This window comes from Hypanus sabinus, chromosome 19, assembly GCF_030144855.1.
Source record: "Hypanus sabinus isolate sHypSab1 chromosome 19, sHypSab1.hap1, whole genome shotgun sequence".
NCBI classification, from domain to species: Eukaryota; Metazoa; Chordata; class Chondrichthyes; order Myliobatiformes; family Dasyatidae; genus Hypanus; species Hypanus sabinus.
The window spans coordinates 48,311,311-48,329,389 of record NC_082724.1 but is presented as its reverse complement, the minus strand read 5'-3'; the positions used below and the strand labels follow the sequence as shown (position 1 = coordinate 48,329,389).

The window sequence follows — 18,079 nt, the reverse complement described above, 5'->3', positions numbered from 1 at the left end:
AATTAAGTAAGGACTATGAAGCAGAAATCATTAAGGCAATTATCACTTCTGAAACACTAGATGGCTTAAAGTGAAAGTCAAGGTCGAGATTATTTTTATGTGCATAAATATAATATGCACAGTGCAACAAAATGTTTACTTGCATCAGCATCACAGGCGCATTGTGTCACATAAGCAGCATTGACAAGAGAAACATAAATTAAACATAAAATATAAACAATTTTTGCAAGAAAGAATACAATTGGAACAAAAAAAAATTATTTTAGGGCAAAGTGATCAGTGTTGCTAAACAGTTGTGATTTGCATATTGCCAGATGGTTCAATAATTGGATAGCTGAAGTAGATATTCACGAGCCTGGTGATGTATGACTTCAGGCTTCTGTACCTCCTGCAAGAAGGTGGCATGGCCCGTATGGTGAGGATCTTTGATATGGATGTTACCTTCTTGAGGCAGCATCACCTGTAGTTACTACCAATAATTACTAAGAATTAAATTTTAGGTTTTCAGAGGGAATATTTGGTGATAGATTATGATTGGGTAAAATTGCATATTGCAATGAGGAATAATTCAAATACAGTGGTAGAATAACTTGAATCAATGATTTCCAAAGAGTTAGCTTGAACTAAAACAATAAAGAAAAGGAACTTCACGTTTAACATGTGCTAAAAGGTTTTCTTAGAGCTTCTGAATGCAGTGAAAAGCTGTGTGTTTCTGAAAGTCACTGGCTGCTAACAATAGCTGAGAGTGAAAAAAGAAGGGTTTCAGCCCAAAAGATTGACTGTTCATTTGTCTGCATAGATGCGGTCTACCTAGTGAGTTCCTTCAGTATTTTGTGTAACTTGCTCTGGATTTCCACCATCTGCAGTATCTCATGTGTTTAATAAATATACAATTTTTGGCAATTTTTCTCAGCAATGAGCAAAGAACAAAATACATAAAATAAGCCCCAAAACTTAATGATGTTTTTCCCCAGGAGGAAATCTTCAAGGTTGAACAGATGACACTGGAGAGGAACAATCTCATTTACCAAGGAAAAATAAGCAAGAACATTATTTCTTCTCATTTCTATTCTGCTCAACAGAAAGGTAGTATAACTCAATGTTGTATTTGATAACAACCTAGTGGGGACTTAACTAAAAAGCTTTAGTTCCTGTTGGACAGATCATCATTCAACTAAAACAAGCTCTTCACTCTAACATTCCTTTTCCCATCAAGCTGCTCCATATCCAATGATTGATATTTTGAGCTATTCAGCAGCATTGCACTGCCCCCATTCCCTCATGGCTATTCACGGTACACAACCACATTGCAGGACAGCCACTGCTGAGAGGGAGCTACTGATAAAAGAGCCAGAGACGACAACAGCAGCCTGGTAGGACACTAGCCAGCACCAGAGTTCATTGGGCAGCAGAGGAAAGTGATAGCCTATGAGTTTGTGACCAGCCGCAGTGCTGACCCCATTAAAGATGACACTTCACCCAGATCTAATCATGTAGTCGCACTTCCTGATCAACCTGTGATTGCTTTTGATTTGCAAACTGAAGAGGCCTTCTGATAATGTGCTCCCCCTCCAATGCTCCGCAGAATTCTACCTCCCATTCTGCTCAGATAGCCAAAAAGTTACATTCAAGCCAGTTGGTGACAATTGAGCAAAAGGATAATGATGGAAAAGCAATCCCAGCACTTGTTCTAACACAATAAGCCCACAAAGTGTGAGTATGGAAGGAATCTTTGCCCTGTGGATTGTACATATTGTGTCACTGGTACAGAAAGTTACAAGAATAATAATTCAATGGGCAGCAGATTTTAAGAGTGGGGTCCCCCACCTCCAACCCTCTGACTCTCAATACGGGAGCCCCTCAGGGCTGCGTTCTGAGTCCCCTCCTTTACTCCCTGTACACCTATGACTATATCGCCACCCACAGCTCCAATCTGCTAATTAAGTTTGCTGATGACACTACATTCATTGGCTTTATCTCAAACAATAACGAGGTGGCCTGCAGGGAAGAAGTCATCCCTTTAACACAATGGTGTCAAGAAAACAACCTCTCCCTCAATGTTGCAAAAAAAAAGCTAGTTGTGGACTAAAGGAGGAATGGAGATGGGCTAACCCCTATTGACATCAATGGATCTGGGGTTAAGGGGGTAAACAGCTTCAAGTTCCTGGGCATTCACATCACTAACAACTTCACATGGTCTGTAAACACCAGCTGTGTGGTGAAAAAGGCACAATAGAGCCACTTTCATCTCAGACAGTTGACTAAGTTTGGTATGGACCCTGAAATCATAAGAAATTTCTACAGGGGCACAATTGAGAGCATCTTGACTGGTTGCATCACTGCCTGGTATGGGAACTGTACCTCCCATAATCGCAGGACTCCTCTGCAGAGAGCGGTGTGGACAGCCCAAGTAGTTGTGAACTTCCCATGATTCATGACATTTACAAGATCAGGTGTGTAAAAAGGCCCGTAGGATCACTGGGGACCCAAACCAACCCAACCACAATCTATTCAAGCTGCTACCATTAGGGAAGCGGTACTGCAGCATAAAAGCCAGGACCAACAGACTGCAGGACAGCTTCGTCCACTAGGCCATCAGACTGATTAACTCATGTTGTGTGTATTTCTATGCTATATTGACTGTTCTATTTATTATAAATTACTGTGATTATACATTGCACATTTAGATGGAGACATACCGAGAAGATTTTTACTCCTCGTGTACGTGAAGGATATAAGAAATAAAGTTAATTCAATTCAATTCGATTTAGTCATATCGTTTAAAGTTAACTTACGTCATTCATCCATTTATATTAAACAGGCAGAAAATCTTGTTTTATTTCCTTTAAGAAAATGGTAACTTGACACAACAGAGCCAGGGATAGGAACATGCATGAAGAGAGGTTCTTGGAATGCAAATTGCAGCAGCTTGTATAATTTGCAACCTGGTTCCAATTTACAAACCCATTATTAATCCAACTCCCTGCACTCCTCCAGTTTACTTGTCTTCTGTCATGATGAGTAAATTACTATTAATTATCACTCATTTTCTGTTAAAGGTACATGTCAGGTTGGCTGGATCACATTTCACTTTAGAACTTCAGCAGCCTCCAAAATAGGTGCCATTTAACCTGCATGACCTACATCACTTCAGGACCTTAGTTACAATGACTTCAAACCGTTCCCTTTAAAACGTCCCTTTGAAGTAAGTAGCCATGGTTATTGTTCACTTCCCTCTAGAACTGAAAAAGAGATCATTGTTCTTCATGGACTAACATCAATGTGTTTCTATCAATCTGATGAGTTATCCCTACTCTTTCATGGACGGTAGATTTCCTCTATGTTGGCAGCCCTACTTGCCCATACAGCACAGTATCACTGAAAGTAAGCTCCTAAATTAATGTGAAGTACAAATAGAATAGGAGAGCTTATAAGTGACAAAGATGAATCTAATTTATTGCCACTGACTTATATAACATGGAATTAGTCGTGTTATGGCAGCTGTGCAGTACTAAGAAATAAAGTGACTATAAATTACAAAATAAATAAGTAGAGCAAAATGAGGTAGTGTTTATGTGTTCACAGAACCTTCAGAAATCTGATGTCAAAGGGGAAGAATCTGCTCCTGAATCATTGAGTGTCAGTCTTCAAGCTCCTATACCTCGTCCCTGAGAGTAATGATGAGAAGAGGAAATAACCTAGATGGTGTTGATCCTCAATGATAGATACCACCCTTTTGAGGCACAGCTGTCATATTGGGAGTAGTCTTTTATTAATTCTATTGTGATTCTTGCTGTGAGTTCTCACAAGAAAATAAATCTCAGGGCTGTATATGGTGACATATATGTACCTAGATAATAAATCTACTTTGAACTTTAAACTGTGAACCACCACTTCAATTTATGCTTGATAATGGGGAGGGATGTGTCCGTGATGGAACTGGCTAAACCTATAACACCTTGTATTCCCTTGTGAATCTGTGCATTGGTGCCTTTGTGCCAAGCTGTGATGCAACCAGTCTCCACTATACAAATATAGAAATTTGTGGGAGTATTTGGTAACAGGAGAAACTGCTACTTTACTTCAATCCATTTCTTGCAAAATGAAAATAGTAGAAAAACATTTACCCTGACAGATATTAACAGGAAATCTGCCAATTAAGTCGGGTGTATATTGAGGACATGAAATGCTGAACATGTAAACTCTAAGGCAATGCATTTGAAATAATGTTAAAGCTTTACAAAATTTAAATCCTTCCAATGAGATTGAAATGGACTTCTGACAGATATTCTTGCTATCATGATAGATTGCCAATTGAAGGGCATGAAGATGCTGTCACTATTTAGAGCAAGACCCAATTTCCTATGAGTGGTTGTTAAGTGCTGATCTCTGTAAATTATCTGTATGGCAAAAGTTACATGTAGAAAGTTGTTACTTCAGCTGTCATGAAGGGCAACACATTAACAAGCCTTTATTTCCCTTTAGACCATAGGACCATAAGACACAGGAGCAGGCTTAGGCCATTTGGCCCATCAAGTTTGATCCGCCATTCCATCACGGCTGATTTATTATCTCTCACAAGCCAATCTCTTGTCTTCTCCCTATAACCTTTGATGTTCTTACTGACACAAGCCTCAGTGGGACTGGTAGATGTCTCTCTTAGCACAGTATATTCACAGGTTATTTCTAAATGTGAATGGAGCTCTCTTGCTGCAAGGTGTGGATATTAATTAATTTATGAATTTGTGCCTGGTTGTCTGGTCTTAAATTTGTTCAAAAAGTAGCCTTCATACCTATCTTTTCCTATAACACATCATTCCTGATTATTGAATTGGATCAAATTGATGTTGTGTTGCCCTTAAGGCATTTGTTTAACTTCATAACATTTCTGCTTTAAATAATTTGTTTGCAACTATTTCTAGTTAAAGTTAAAGATAAAGTTCATTGTCTGTGATGTATTGTGGCATGTGATGACGTCACCCCTGGTTTCGCCTCATCTTGTGGATAAGTTCTGGTTCGGAGAAAGTGGAAAAGTGGGGGCCGTGCATGCAGGATCAATGTGAAGAGCCCTGTGTCTACCCACAAAGAAATATTATAGAAGCAATGCCGTAAATTCATATGACTGCATTTGAGATATAAGTATTAACACAGATTCTGTTAAAGGAAGCAGTGGTTGGAGTGGTATGCTTGGCAGCTTTTCAATTTCAAACGCAGGGTCGGCTCGAGCCCACCAGCGGTTTGACTTGACCCCCTCCCTCCCCGGGCGGCTGAAGACACTTGCTAAAAGAAAAGAGAGCGCGTGGTCTCAAGAATGAAACAGAGACTCCGGCTTTTGAACTTCCAGTCTTTTTACCTCCTCCCATAGATGCTGTCTGGCCTGCTGAGTTCTGCCAGCATTTTGTGTTCTTTTAAATCAGATACTGTATATATTTTGTATCATTTTATCAACAGTTTTCACTGTACGTTAATATGGAAGAGTGAACAGTAAACGGTTAATCTTAGATGTGCTCAAAAGGACACATTGGATTCTTGCCTTTATTAGCCAGGGCATAAAATATTAGACCAGCTGTATAACTTAGTGTATGGTCCAATGACGAACAGTGCATAATTCTGGTTATGACACCATAGAAGAGCAAAGGATGAGCAACTACACTAGGGAATCCATCTGCAGTAGAGTGAGTCAGCAGCTTTGAATTCCAGGGCATTAACACATCAGATGACCTGTCTGGGACCTAGCATATGTATGAAATCACAAGCATATTTACTTTCTCAGATGGGCAAGAAGGTTCAGCTTGTCACTGGATGCTCTAACAAACTCATGCAGATGTACTCTTGAATATTTCCTCTGTGGATAGACCATGTTCTGGTTCAGCAATCTAAATGTACAGGAATTTAAGAAGCTGCAGAGAATAGTGGACCAGCACATCATCTATCCCTGCCTTTGGTAGTATCTGCCGCAAGAAAACAACATCCTTTGTCATAGACCCCACCATCTGGGCCATGCCACGATCTTGCAGCTATTGATGTACAGAACTCAGAAGTGTCACATCAGCAGGTTCAAGAATAGCTTCTACCCTGCAAATATTTGGTTCCTGAACCATCCGGCATAACTCTTATCCCTACAGTTTAACAACAGCATAATCACTTTGATCTCTTGGCATTAAAATGGATTTTGTTGATTTTGGTTCTACTTGTGTTATTTCTTGGAAAAATGTGTACCATTTGTGTGTTTTTCTTGTGATTTCTGTTTATTTAATGCTATTTGCCTGCGTTGCTCATGAAAGTAAGTTTTTTGTTGCAACTGTGCATGCACGTATTTGTGCACATGACAGTGAACTTGACTTCGACTTTGATTGCAATGGGGGCAGTGAAGAGATGAGTCACCAGGATGCTGCATGGTATGGAGTGTTTCCACTAATGAGGCGATCTGGATATAAAGGGTTTGTTCTCCTAGGGTCAGAACAGGCTGAAAAGTGATCTGACAGAGATTTTTAAGATTATGAGGGACACACATGTAGCAGATGGTAGGAAAGAGCAAAGGTGCAAGCAAAGATAGTAGGAAACAGCAAAGCAAAATGGATATCTAAATTCAAATGGCAGTAGTTCACTGTAAAGTCCAGAGGTTTCAGTAGGGGATTGGAGGAAGAATTGAATTGAATTGACTTTATTTCTTGCATCCTTCACATACATGAGGAGTAAAAATCTTTACGTTATGTCTCCATTTAAATGTGCAATGTGCAATCATAGTAATTTATAATGAATAGAACAATGTAATATACAGTACACTCAAATCAGCATGAGATAATCAGTCTGATGGTCTGGTGGAAGAAGCTGTCCCAGAGCCTGTTGGTCCTGGCTGAGGTACCATTTCCCGATGGTAGCAGCTGGAATAGATTGTAGTTAGGATGACTCAGGACCCCAATGATCCTACGGACCCTTTTTACACAGCTGTCTTTGTAAATGTCCTGAATCATGGGAAGTTCACAACTACAGATGCGCTGGGCTGTCCACACCACTCTCTGCAGAGATCTACGATTAAGTGAGGTACAGTTCCCATACCAGGCAGTGATGCAGCAAGTCAGGATGCTCTCAACTGTGCCCCTGTAGAAATTTCTTAAGATTTGGGCGCCCATACCAGACTTCCTCAACTGTCTGAGGTGAAAGAGATGCTGTTGTGCTTTTTTCACCGCACCGCTGGTGTGTATAGACCACATGAGGTCCTCAGTGATGTAGATGCCAAGGAATTTAAAGCTGTATACCCTCTCAATCCCAGATCCATTGATGTCAATAGGGGTTAACCTGTCTCCATTCCTCCTGTAATCCAGAAGATGGTTGCAACCTGAAACACACTGAGTGCTGGTGGAGGCAGGTACTCTCACAATGATTAAGACGCATGGGATGAACAGTTAAGTTTATCAATGGAATTCAACCGAACAAGTGTTGGTACAAGGGATTGTTGAACAAGGTCAGATGATTAGCATGGTTTATTTCTGTGCTGGATGACTCCATAGCTCCCTATGACCTAAAAGTAGTTCATTTTGCAAGAGAGTCTAATTGACAATCTAAAACACTTTCAAGCTCCAATGATGAACAGCCAACTTCCTGCTGTTTTCTAGCAGTTACCATGGGATAGTTATCCCCTCACCCTGCCAGGTATGATTTGTCTGGGTTCTTTGACTTCATTCATTGCACTGGAGAGGAACATCACTGAGGGAGTTAAGGAAGTTCCCTGGTCAATTGTGATTTATTTTAATTATCTGAGTGACATAAATGTTCACCTAAATGTATTTAAATGTTTTGAACTTTACTTGCATTTTAAGATTCAAGATGCAAGATAATTTGATGTCATTTTCAGTCCACAAGTGTAAAGGAGAAAGAAAAAAGTGCACAAAAAAAAACACAATAATATAAAGAACAAAATAATAAAGAAAAACACAATGAATATATGTAAAAACATAAGATAGATTGATGTACTGTATGTCAGAAGAAAGTGACACTGGGCACAGGAACGTCTGTAGGTAAGGTGACTCTGACAGGAAATGATAAAGTAGTGGTGGTCCACTAACCTGTACCAGGTATGACCATGTCGGAGTCCTTCAATTCCATTCATTCCACTGGAGTAAGATAGATTGGAGAACATTAATGAGAGGTGAGATCATTAATTTTAATTTTAACAGTAATTTTTAAAAACGTAAATATTTATTTCCATGGACATTGTTTTATAGCCTTTGATTGAATTTTCATGTTTTTAATGTCATGGAACTCTAGGCAAGTCCAGTCGAGTCTATTGTGCAAGCTGTGTGAAATGCCGGTACAATGACACCCTGCTTCCAGCAGCATCACTGTCACATAGGTTGAGATGACACACAGCTGAGTCGGCATAGCTCAGCGAGGCAGGCTTGAGAGGCCTGGGCTGCTCTTGTTTTAATTTGTGTTCACATCTGTTAGCGTGATCTCGTTTGACTGTGGTGGAAATGGCTGCAAACAGCGTAGCTCACGGAGGACGGCAGAAGCACTGGATGCAGCTTCAGCCTGTGCACAGCAAACCACACAGCAGCCAAACTCCAAAGCTGCTTTAATGATGGTGAACATGAATAGCTTAACCATCATAATTACAGCAAATATGAGGTCAATACCTGTGGAGGAGGGGGAACTGCGCAGGCGTGAGTGATGTCAGCGTCGAGCGCGCACTTTAAAAGGCAGGACTTCTTTTCAGAGCGGGCAGCGGAGTCCGTGGAAGCTGAGTCCTGGACTTTGGCTAAGTGGGCTTTGGCGTAAGGGGACTTCGGTAAGGCTGTGTGATTGCTCGCTGAGGGGAAGAAGGTAAGGTCGCTAGGTGCTTTTTAGACTTATTCTATCAATCCAGTTCAGGTATGGGGGAGACAGTCAGAGCAGTGGTGTGCTCCGTATGCAGTTTGTGGGAAGTCAGGGTTAACACAGTTGTCCCTGATGACCACACCTGCAAAAGGTGCGTCCAGCTGCAGCTCATATCAGCCCGAGTTAGGGAGTTGGAGCTGGAGCTGGATGAACTACGGATCATTCGGGAGGCAGAGGCAGAGATAGATAAGAGTTATAAAGAGGTAGTCACACCAAAAAACCAAGAAGTAGGCAGATGGGTGATGGTCCAGAGAGGCAGGGGGAGCAGGCAGAGAGAGCAGAGCACCCCTGCGGCCATTCCCATTAACAATGAGTATACCGTACTGGATACTGTTGATGGGGATGACCTACCAGGAATGAGTTGTAGTGGTCCTGCCTCTAGCACAGAAGTTGAACCCTCAACTAGAAAGGGGAGGAGGGAAGAGAATAGAGTGATAGTTTTAGGGGATTCTATAGTTAGGGGGACAGATAGGAGATTTTGTGGGGCAGATCGGGAGTCTCGGATGGTATGTTGCCTCCCTGGTGCCAGGGTCCGGGACATCTCAGATCGGGTGCAGGCTATTCTTGAGAACGAGGGCATGAACCCAGATGTAGTGGTCCATGTAGGGACCAACAATGTAGGTAAGGTGAGTTCAGGGAGTTAGGAGTGAAGCTGAAAGGCAGGACCTCCAGGATGACAATCTCGGGATTGCTACCTCTGCCACGTGCGAGTGAGGCAAAGAGTAGAATGATTATGCAGATTAATACAAGGCTGAGAGCATGGTGCAGGAAGGAAGGGTTCAGGTTTTTGGATAATTGGTCTTTGTTCCAGGGATGTTGGGATCTGTTTCGAAGGGACGATCTACATCTGAACCGAAGGGGTACTAACATTCTTGCAGGAGTGTTTGCCAGTGCTGCTCGGGGGGGGTTTAAACTAGATGTGCAGGGGGCAGGGATCCAGATGCAGAGGGTTGGTCAGAAGGAGCATGGGGTTAAATGTGTAGAAGGTTTGGGTGATCTTGAGAAGGTCATCAAAATTCAGGGTGCAATTAGCCCGATGGAAGTTCAAGGAGCTGGGTTAGGTACAGTAGACAATGTTTTAAGCAAAGAGAGGAGGAATGGGCTAAGAATTCTATACTTGAATGCGCGTAGTGTCAGAAATAAGACAGATGAGCTTGAAGCTCAGATGAAAATGGGGAACTACGATATTGTTGGGATAACGGAGACATGGCTGCAAGGGGATCAGGCCTGGGAATTGAGTGTACCAGGGTATACATGCTATCGTAGAGACAGAAATATGGGAAGAGGGGGTGGGGTGGCCCTGTTGGTGAGGAATGAGATTCAGTCCTTAGCAAGAGGTGACTTGGGAACAGGGGAAGTAGAGTCTGTGTGGATTGAGCTGAGGAACAGTAAGGGTAAAAAGACCCTAATGGGTGTTGTGTACAGGCCCCCAAACAGTAGCGTGGATATTGGGTACAAGTTGATTAGGGAGTTAACATTGGCATGTGCTAAAGGTAATGTGATCGTTATGGGAGATTTCAACATGCAGGTGAACTGGGAGAATCAGGTAGGTGCTGGACCCCAGGATAGGGAGTTTGTGGAGTGTCTAAGGGATGTATTTTTGGAACACCTTGTGCTTGAGCCAACCAGGAACGAGGCTATTTTGGACTTGGTGATGTGTAATGAACAGAAATTGATAAGTGATCTTGAAGTAAAGGAGCAATTAGGAAGTAGTGATCATAACATGATAAGTTTTTATCTACAATTTGAGAGGGATAAGGGCAGATCAGAGGTGTCAGTGTTGCAATTAAATAAAGGAGACTACGGAGCCATGAGGGAAGAGCTGGCCAAAGTTAAATGGGCGGATGCCCTGGCAGGAAAGACAGTGGATCAGCAGTGGCAGATATTCTTGGGCATAATACAAAAAATGCAAAAGCAGTTCATTCCAATGAGAAGGAAGGATTCAAAGAGGGGGAAGGGGCCACAGTGGTTGACAAAGGAAGTCAGAGATTGTATAGCATTAAAGAAAAAGAAGTATGACAGGGCTAAGATGAGTGGGAATACAGATGGTTGGGAAAGTTTTAAGGAACAGCAGATGTTAACTAAAAAAGCAATACGGAGAGAAAAAATCAGGTATGAGCTCAGTCTAGCCAGGAATATAAAAGGGGATAGCAAAAGCTTTTTCAGCTATATGAAGAGAAAGAAGATAGTTAAGAACAATGTTGGCCCCTTGAAGAATGAATTGGGAGAAATTGTTATGGGAAACAGGGAAATGGCAACAGAATTTAATGCATACTTTAGATCTGTCTTCACCAGGGAGGACACAAGCAATCTCCCAGATGTATGGATGGGCCAGGGTCATAAGATATCAGAGGAATTGAGACAGATTGACATTAGGAAAGAAACTGTGATGAGTAGACTGGTAGGACTGAAGGCTAATAAATCCCCGGGTCCAGATGGTCTATATCCGAGGGTTCTAAAAGAGGTGGCTCAGGAAATTGCGGATGCATTGGTAATCATTTTCCAATGTTCCTTAGATTCAGGATCAGTTTCTGAAGATTGGAGAGTGGCTAATGTTATCCCACTTTTCAAGAAGGGAGGGAAGGAGAAAACGGAGAACTATCGCCCTGTTAGCCTAACGTCAGTCGTGGGGAAGATGCTTGAGTCCATTATTAAGGACGAAATAGTGGCACATCTTGATGGCAGAAATAGGATTAGGCCAAGCCAGCATGGATTTACCAAGGGCAAATCATGCTTGACTAATCTGTTGGAGTTTTTTGAGGGTGTAACAAGGATGTTAGATGAGGGTAAGCCAGTGGATGTTGTGTACCTAGGTTTTCAGAAGGCATTCGATAAGGTGCCACATAGGAGATTGGTGAGTAAAATCAGAGCTCATGGCATTGGGGGCAGGGTTTCAACATGGATAGAAAACTGGTTGGCAGATAGAAAGCAAAGGGTAGCAGTGAATGGGTGTTTCTCAGACTGGCTGGAGGTGACTAGTGGGGTACCACAGGGCTCTGTATTGGGACCACAGCTCTTTACGATTTATGTCAACGATTTAGATGAGGGCATTGAAAACTATATCAGCAAGTTTGCTGACGATACTAAACTGGGTGGCAGTGTGACATGTGAAGAGGACGTTAGGAGAATACAGGGAGGTTGGGTGAGTGGGCAGATACTTGGCAGATGTCACTCAATGTGAATAAATGTGAAGTTATCCACTTTGGGAGCAGGAACAAGAGGGCAGAGTATTGTCTGAACGGTGTCGAGTTAGGTAAGGGAGAAATGCAAAGAGACCTAGGAGTCCTAGTTCACCAGTCAATGAAGATGAATGAGCAAGTGCAACAGGCAGTGAAGAGGGCAAATGGAATGTTCGCCTTTGTTACAAGGGGAATTGAATACAAGAGCAAGGATGTCCTTTTGCATTTGTACAGGGCCCTGGTGAGACCACACCTGGAATATTGTGTACAGTTTTGGCCTCCAGGTTTAAGGAAGGACATTCTGGCAATTGAGGAAGTGCAGCGTAGATTCACTAGGTTGATTCCTGGGATGGCAGGGTTGTCTTACGCAGAGAGATTGGAGAGATTGGGCTTGTACACGCTGGAATTGAGGAGATTGAGAGGGGATCTGATTGAAACATTTAAGATAATTAAAGGATTTGATAGGATTGAGGCAGGAAATATGTTCCAGATGTTGGGAGAGTCCAGTACCAGAGGGCATGGATTGAGAATAAGAGGTCAGTTATTTAAAACAGAGTTGAGGAAGAGCTTCTTCTCCCAGAGAGTTGTGGAGGTGTGGAATGCACTGCCTCGGAAGACGGTGGAGGCCAATTCTCTGGATGCTTTCAAGAAGGAGCTAGATAGATATCTGATGGATAGGGGAATCAAGGGATATGGGGACAAGGCAGGGACTGGGTATTGATAGTGAATGATCAGCCATGATCTCAGAATGGCGGTGCAGACTCGAGGGGCTGAATGGTCTACTTCTGCACCTATTGTCTATTGTCTATTGTCAAATCTGAGGCCTATACCTTCAGATGTCAAACAACCAAAGGAAACGTAAAAATGCCAAATTGGCAGAGAAAGGGTAACATATTACCAATGAGCTCCAACAGATGGAAGATGGGAGACAGCAGCATTTCTGCATTGTGTAACAAATTAAACAATGAGATTTGGTACAAAAGCCCTCAGCATTTTACTTATTTTCAGTGGGTGATACAAACAATATTAGCATCTTATTTAGTTGGCTGGTGTGTTTCAGTGATATCACCAAAATTATTTGGCCATCTTAACATCACTGTGTTTGGAGTCTCACTGTAAACAAACTGGCTGTTGATTCACAATATTGCAATAATAGTTACACTTCATAAAATATTGCCTTATAGGGCACTTGGGAATATACTAATAAGATCATAACAGATGCTACAAAATGCATGTCTTTCTTCCTAAATGAACATGATGCTACAGAGATGAGTTCATGATGTGAATCTTCATTCAAAGTTCAAAGTAAAATTTATTATCAGAGTACATATATGTCACCACATACAACCCTGAGATTCTTTTTCTGCAGGCATACTTAGCTAATCTATAGAACAGTAACTGTAAACTGCAAACATCAGGAAATGTTAACTGTAAGCATACTGCAAAAGCAGATATAAATAAATGGCGAGCATGAAATAACAAGATAACAGAGTTCTTAAATGAGTGTAGCTATCCCCCTTTGTTTGAGAGCTGGATGATTGAGAGGTAGTAACTGTTCCTTGAACCTGGTGGTGTGAGTCCGGAGGCACCTGTGCCTTCTACCTGATGACAGCAGCGAGAAAAGAGCATGGCCTGAGAGGTGAGGGTCTTTGATGATATCGCAATGTTTCATGTCAATGTGCTCAGTGGTTGGGAGGGTTTTATCTGTGATGTACTGGGACAAAACCACTGCCTTTTGTAGGATTTTCCACTCAAAGGCATTGGTGTTCCCATACGGGGCCATAATGCAGCCAGTCAGCTCACTTTCTACTACACATCTTTAGAAGTTTGCCAAGGTTTTCAATGACATGCCAAACCTCCGCAGGTGCCTGAGGAAGTAGAGGTGCTGTTGTGCTGTTTTCACAGTAATATTTATGTGATGGCTCCAGGACTGGTCCTCTGAGATAGTGAAACCCATGAATTTAAAGTGACTGACTCTCTCCACCTCTGATTCTCTGGTGCTTGCTAGCTCATGAACGTCTGGTTTCTCTCTCCTGAGGTTTACAGTCAGTTCCTTGGTCTTATTGACAATGAGTGAGAGGTTTCTATTATTACACCACTCAGCCAATTTTTTAATTTCCATCCTGTATGCTGATTCATCACTGCCTTTGAGACATCCCACATCAGAGGTGTCATCTGCAAACCGATACATACTGTTGGCGCTGTACTTAGCCACACAGTCATAGATGTAAAATGAGTAGAGCAGGGAGCTAAGTACCGATCGCTGTGGTGCTTCTGTGTTCAACACAGGTAGAGGCATATTCCTCCTGATCAGCTCTCTTGGTGCACAAATATGTCAATGATGTCCCAATTCTGCTCATCAGACTTAGAATTTTGCACCGTGTAGTGTCGGCCATTTTACCTGTTGTGGGAGATTTCAGCAATTACTGAGGTGGAAGGGTACATTCCACCTCAAGCCAATGTCAAAGAGGCTCTAGATGATCTGAGCAATGAGATCAACATGCACAAAACACCACACCCTGATGCCTTCACCACCATTTTGGGGGATTTTAACCTGGCCAACCTAAGAAAGTTACTAAATAATTACTATCAGCAAATCACTTGTAATACCAGAGGAAACAACACACTGTTACAACACCGTCAAGAGTGTTATTCCACACCTGCACTGCAGAAAGTCTGATCACCTGCCTGTAATTCTACTCCCTGAGTATAGGCAGAGACAGACGACTGCAGGACCAGTAGTGAGGACCAAGAAAGTATGGACAAAGGAAGCACAGGAGCTCCAACAGAACTGCTTGCAATCAGTGGACAGAACTGTGTACAGGGATTCATCATCAAATCTGGATGAGTATGCCATAGTTGTTACTGTGGTGAACTACTTGTGCCTGTCTGGACACGCCCCCTGCTGACTGCTCCTATGGCTCCTCCCACAGGCCCCTGTATAAAGGCGAACTGAGGCCTGATGCTCGGCCTCAGTCTCCAGGACGTAGTATGATGGTCACTCACTTCTGGTTCCTTCTTCCAGTCAATAAAAGCCGATATCTCGCCTTACGTCTCAGAGTGGGTTATTGATGGTGCATAAAACATGGAAACCGTTTTACGTCCGGAAAGGTTGGATTTGGACCCTCACGACCCTGAAGCTTTTGAACTCTGGCGTGCATGCTTCCAATCATACTTGGAGGAGGTTCGTGCAACTGAACCCGCCATTATGCACAGAATTCTCCTCTCAAGGGTCACCCCAAAAGTTTACTCCATTATCCGGGACCTGCCAATCTACGATGGGGCACTGGATGCCCTCAAAAGAGTACCTGTGGCCGGTGAACACCATCTACGCAAGACATCGTTTAGCTACCCGGTGACAGCGGCCTGGCGAATTGTGCGCTGAGTTTCTCCGAGCCCTACAGACTCTTGTCCGAACTTGTGACTGCAAGATGCTCACGGCAGAACAGCATGCGGAGCTGCTGGTGCAAGATGCCTTTGTGACGGGACTGAGGTCAGTGTATATGCGCCAGTGGCTGCTGGAAAAAACCAATCTGACCTTACGCTCGGCGATCGAGATGGCCAACGCTCTGGAAGCTGCTCTGCACAATGCTGATGCTGTCCAGTCGCGCGATTCCCCGCTGGTTCCGTGGACACCTCAGACCCCACCACCGGCGGCTCCCTGGAGCGAATTCGCCAATGCTGCTGCCAGTCGCGATTCCACGAGCTCCCCGAACCTGACCACGGCTGCGGCCCGTCAGAAGCCCGTGCTTTGTTATTTCTGTGGACTCAAAAAGCACCCCCGACAATGCTGTCCAGCACGAGAAGCGACCTGCTCCAGCTGTGGAAAGAGGGGCCATTTCGCCAAGGTCTGTAAGTCTAAACTATGAGCGGAGTGCAGCGCTGCAGATGAGACGTGGGGGCCGCCATCTTGCATGTCCGGATGTGGGCGGCCATCCTTGTCGGAGTCAGCATGCCCCGCCCCCGATCCTCCGATGCTTACCGGGTACCCCGACGGCTCAACTCTGGCCACTGTAACCCTCGACCAAAGCGCCCCACACCAGCTTGCAAGGTCCATGATGGACATCCTGGTGGAGGGGCACAGGACTAGATGCCTATTTGACACAGGCAGCACTGAGAGTTTTATTCACCCGGACACGGTGCAACGCTGCGAACTCGCAACACGGCCAGTTAGTCAGAAGATCCATTTGGTTTCTGGGTCGCATTCCACAGACATCCGGGCGGGTTGTGTAGCGACATTGGTGGTTCAAGGCACAGAATATCGAAACTTTGCGCTACTGGTCATGCCTAAACTGTGCGCACCTGTGCTATTGGGGCTGGACTTCCAGAGCCATCTCGAAAGTGTGACTATGGTATATGACGGGCCCCTCCCACCACTCACTGTCCGGAATCCTCAGTTTTGTGGGACTTCATTCAGTCACACACTGACCACACACACACATGGGCCCACACGTCCCATCCAGCACCATGCCGACAGCTGCGCTACCGACACCACTTGCAGTCTCTCCACCCTCAAGGTCCCTCCCCCACCGCTGTTTGCCAACCTGACCCCTGACTGTAAACCTGTGGCAACTAAAAGCAGGAGGTACAGTGCGGAGGACAGGGCCTTCATTCAGTCGGAGGTGCAGCGGCTGCTCAGGGAGGGGATCATTGAGCCAAGCACAAGCCCTTGGAGGGCCCAGGTGGTTGTTGTTCGGACCGGGCAGAAAAATAGGATGGTGGTGGACTATAGTCAAACCATCAATAGGTTCATGCAGCTTGACGCGTACCCCCTACCCCGCGTCGTGGATATGGTCAACCAGATAGCTCAGTACAAGGTGTACTCGACAATAGATCTGAAATCCGCTTATCACCAGTTCCCCATCTGCCCAGAGGACCTCCCCTACACTGCCTTGGAGGCAGGCGGCAGGCTCTATCACTTCCTGCACGTCCCTTTCGGTGTCACGAATGGTATCTGTCTTCCAGAGGGAAATGGACCGGATAGTGGACCAGTACCAACTGCAGGCCACATTTCCCTATCTGGATAACATCACCATCTGTGGTCACGACTGGCCAGATCACAACGCCAACCTCCAACGATTTCTCCAAGTGGCCGCAGCTCTGAACCTTACTTATAACAGGGACAAGTGTGTGTTCGGAACCACCCGCCTTGCTATCCTTGGGTATGTCGTGGAAAACAGGGTCATTGGCCCTGATCCCGACCATATGCGCCCCCTGTTAGAGGTCCCTCTTCCCACCACTCTCAAAGCCCTCAGACGGTGCCTGGGTTTTTTTTTCCTATTACGCCCAATGGGTCCCCCATTACGCAGACAAGGCCCGCCCCCTGGTCAAGTCTACCATGTTTCCCCTCTCTGCTGAGGTTCAGCTGCATTAAAGAGGACATTGTCAAAGCTACGATGCATGCGGTGGACGAGACCGTTCCCTTCCAAGTGGAGGGTGACGCCTCCGATTTCGCTCTGGCTGCTACCCTCAATCAGGAAGGCAGGCCAGTAGCATTCTTTTTTCGCACCCTCCAAGGCTCTGAAATTCGGCACTCCACAGTGGAGAAAGAAGCCCAGGCCATAGTGGAGGCTGTTAGGCACTGGAGGCACTATCTTGCTGGCAAAAGGTTCACCTTGCTGACCGACCAGCGCTCAGTTGCGTTCATGTTCAGCAACCAACAGCGGGGCAAGATCAAAAATGATAAGATTTTGCAGTGGAGAATAGAGCTCTCCACCTACAACTATGATATCCTGTACTGGCCTGGCAGTCTCAATGAGCCCCCTGATGCCCTATCCCGGGGAACATGTGCTAGCACACAGCTCGACCAGCTGTACGCCCTTCATGCACAACTTTGTCATCCAGGGGTCACCCGATTTTACCATTTTGTGAAAGCTCAGAACCTGCCGTACTCTCTGGAGGACATTCGGACGATGACCAGGGACTGCCAAATTTGCGCTGAGTGCAAACCGCACTTCTACCGTCCTGACACGGTGCAACTTGTCAAGGCCACCCGCCCTTTTGAGCGACTGAGTGTTGACTTT

The 18,079-nt window shown here is 44.4% G+C and overlaps 1 long non-coding RNA gene across 1 annotated transcript in view; it reads left to right on the top strand.

Moving 5' to 3' along the window:
- The window catches only part of LOC132377907 (uncharacterized), a 53,529-nt gene that overhangs the window by 23,668 nt on the left and 11,782 nt on the right, over positions 1-18,079 (top strand). Inside the window, exon 3 of the long non-coding RNA XR_009506837.1 lies at positions 975-1,086. This is a non-coding gene — a long non-coding RNA (uncharacterized LOC132377907). The remainder of the gene's footprint in view (positions 1-974; positions 1,087-18,079) is intronic.